Raw genomic sequence first — 3489 nt, 5'->3', positions numbered from 1 at the left:
AAACTATAGATTGATTGGGACAATCCTGTTTAAGTATTTACCTTAAACGTCGGCATAAAATTATCTCTAATAATGTTAGTAGCACCAAAAGAAGTCATTTGAAATGCCGAATTGTATTGTTGAATATGACTCAAAAAGTGCTTCGAATTTTCAGAAGTCCCAAAAATTAAGGAAGACAATAGTTCAGGTGGAGTTTCTAATGGCGGCAATCTCACTTTACCATTAGCACAACACATTCCGGGCGTTTCACCTGGAAATTTAGCCGCATCACAATGTGGACATATTGCGTCCATTATTCCAATATAWCCGTACATACTGTAATTAATCCGACTGTTGTAATTAAAAGCAGCACGCATAATTTCAGGTACAACAGATCTATTTCGTGCATTACGTTCACGCTGCGATGCATTAGCTTGTGCTCGTTCATCTGGAGTCTGTGATCGCCTTTGTAATGCCGTAGCATTTGCACGACGCGTTTGCCGACCTATATTTAGTATATTCGTTTAGTAAATGATTAAACTATTATTGATGTATGTTAATATGAAAACGTATAATCCGCTGGCTAAGTGGGACGAATCTGACCAAACAAATGGGTTTTTGGTTTGTTTTTTAAAAATAATTTCATCATACCTTGAGCGCTTTTCAGCTTTCCAAGTAGGTACGAGTTAAATAAAAAAAAATGTAACATACATGTGTGCGGTAAAATTTTTGAAACATTTTGCCGATATCTCGAGACCCTAGTCACGGAGCGGTATCAAAAATACTCTATACTATAGAAATCATCAACAGCTTCCACGTTTTGGCCTATTTCTCGAGACCCTGGTATCCGATTCTTAAAATTTCAAAACACAAACCATCTACGGAATAGTCCAAACAAAGCCTAAAAATTTGGTATGGATAGGTGAGCCCGTTCTTGAGTTATAAAGTCACAACGAAAAATGGCATTAATTTTTATATATATAGATTGGATTCTAACATAAAGAAAGTATCCTATGTCCTTATCCTGGTTCTGAACTACCACATGTAGGATGGGTTTTTTTAAAAACTTGTCTTTTAATGTTTTAAAGCCGTTTTATTTTAATAGAAAATTATTTAATAAATACAATTGTGTTGATTATTTAAGCTGTATGTAGAGTGGTCCGTGGTCGCCGGTTGTCTCGCGTGGTCTGTCCCTTTGTCTGGTCCTTCGTTCGTCTTGTACCTACGGTTTCGTAGTCAATCCAGTCCATTCGCTGCTGTCACATCTGTTCCCTACCCAGTGTTGCATTTCTGTTTTAATCTTACTGTTCGTTTACACAGTCCTACATACATACATACTAACATACATATATACATAATGCATTTACATGCAATGCACATCTAATAACAATAAAAATGCATGGGGACACAAGTCATGAATTTACAGATAAGATAACATTAAACACACACACACATGTATTAAATTGTACACTTGAAAACAACCCAATGTAGCATACTTGTGAAACATATGAAGCAGCACACATACATATACATATATTTAGTTATTTAAGATAGTTTTCTAAATTTGTATATAAGCAATGAAAATACCAAATAAAGATTATAATGAATAAATTATCCCTCGATATAAGTCTATCATTGCCCCCCACCAGCGGTAAGGTTTGTTAGAAACTACATTGAGGTAATAAAAACTGTGGAAAAAATGTCCATAAGAGCCGTAGCGAATGAGTTTTTGTGCTCAAAATCGATGGTTCACAATGCTTTGATTCATAACGCGAGTACAGGCAGTACTGGAAATAAAATAAGAAAAAAAAGCGATTCAGAAAAATTATTTCAGAGGACGATCGTGTAATTTGTAGAGTTAGCAAGGGTGAATCCTTTTTTGACTACCAGAAAAATTCTCGGCAAGATAAAGGATGAATTGACCAACGATGTATCAACACAAACCATCAGACGTCGTCTTCTTGCAAATGGCCTACGGGATTGTTTCACAAGAAAACCGCCTGATTAATTTTTTGTCGCACGTTAATTTTTTTGGAAAAGTGGGCGTGGCCCCGCCCCCTACTAACTTTTTTCTACATATCTCGAAAACTACTATAGCTATGTCAACCAAACTGTATAGAGTGGTTTTTTTTAGGCATTTCCATATACAGTTCAAAAATGGAAGAAATCGGATAATAACCACGCCCACCTCCCATACAAAGGTTATGTTGAAAATCACTAAAAGTGCGTTAACCGACTAACAAAAAACGTCAGAAACACTAAATTTTACGGAAGAAATGGCAGAGGGAAGCTGCATTAGGCTTTTCTTAAAAATTGAAAATGGTCGTGGCGTCGCCCACTTATGGACCAAAAACCATATCTCAAGAAGTACTCTACCGATTTCAATGAAATTCGGTATATAATATTTTCTTAACACCGTGATGACATGTACCAAATATGGGTGAAATCGGTTCACAACCACGCCTGAAATCTCGATTATCACTTTATCATGCGAGAGTAGCCCTTAGCACTTCCTTACTTGTTTCATAGAAATTTTAATTCTAAAATAGAACTTTTTTCACGTACGTATATCGTGGAGTGTATAAACAATTTTTTTCGTAATTTTTTGAAGGCATCTGTCGGAGAAATGGCTGGGTGAATGAGATGCGTTTTTTCACTGGCTGACACGATTTCTTATGTTTGGATCATCTGAACACACAAAAACCCAGTTTATGAATAGTTATCGTCCCTACTACTAAATTTTGTCATAACATTATCAAGAAATTAAAAAAAAATTATGAATCTAGTAGGGACGATAGCCAGGCGGTTTGTGAACATTTAGAAACTAAGCAAATCGGTTGATTAGTTCGACCGGAATCATGTCCGCCAGTGTTTTGAGAAAAACGCGTTTGAGGTGTTCACTCCGAGCGATCCGAACGTCGAGCGGTATTATTATATTTGGGCCTTTTTCGAAACCTTCCAATGGTAAAGTGTAAGTTATGTAATATGATATTTATTTGTAATTAAGCATTTATTTATCATTGTTATTATTTATTCCATTCAACGAAGGAAATATACTTTTAATAAGAAAAGTTCTTGTCTTCTTCTACGTTTTTATTATTTAAGTAAGAAGTAAGACTAATAAAGAACAAATATTTAATAAGTTAGAAATCAATAAAATGATGTCAATTTTGGGTGTTTAAATTTTCAAATTTTTTTAACGTGCTGAAACATATACGTAAGTACATAAAAGATACAATGCTTAAGTGAATACATACATACATATATACTTAGTCTTCCAAAGATTTGTTCAAATATTAATAGATGATATAAATACATACATATCATTTAGTAGTTTAATGACACGTTGCCTAAAATTTTTAATTAATAACAAATACTCAAATCAATGGCTTTTTATAGTATCATTAAACTGTAATGTAATAAATGTAAAGCAAAGTTTTTGTTTTTAATTTTAATCATTATAAGAATATATTTAATTTTTTAATTAATTACTATGACAAACATTCAAAG

This window comes from Bactrocera latifrons, unplaced genomic scaffold (genome assembly GCF_001853355.1).
Source record: "Bactrocera latifrons isolate USDA-ARS-PBARC rearing strain unplaced genomic scaffold, ASM185335v1 scaffold_141, whole genome shotgun sequence".
Classification (NCBI taxonomy): Eukaryota; Metazoa; Arthropoda; class Insecta; order Diptera; family Tephritidae; genus Bactrocera; species Bactrocera latifrons.
This window is presented reverse-complemented; position numbering follows the sequence as displayed.